This window comes from Heterocephalus glaber, unplaced genomic scaffold (assembly GCF_053883595.1).
Source record: "Heterocephalus glaber isolate CG9 unplaced genomic scaffold, H.glaber_assembly_v1.0 deba00001504, whole genome shotgun sequence".
Taxonomy (NCBI): Eukaryota; Metazoa; Chordata; class Mammalia; order Rodentia; family Bathyergidae; genus Heterocephalus; species Heterocephalus glaber.
This window is the reverse complement of record NW_028258324.1, coordinates 1,911,887-1,912,200: the sequence shown is the minus strand read 5'-3', so window position 1 is coordinate 1,912,200 and position 314 is coordinate 1,911,887.

The window sequence follows — 314 nt, the reverse complement described above, 5'->3', positions numbered from 1 at the left end:
TATGAATTTTCAGTTGTTCTTGAAAAAATAATTAAGACATCCGGCAAATTTGAGGCCACATTGCACATGACAATAGAAGGTTGAAGGTGAATAACAGAATCCCTCCCCTTGAAGTCTTTCAGATGCCTTTGTAAACACATTGGTTCTCATAAATGTTGGCCAATTTTATCACATCTATTTGTGGACATATTTTATTCCTAACAGCTGTCAGCTTCTTAAACAAGAGAGACTATCACATCCTTTTGTGCAATGTCTAGTACAAAAGTGAATATGTAGAAGGAAGTTAGTAAATGCTCTATTCTGTGTGTGTGTGT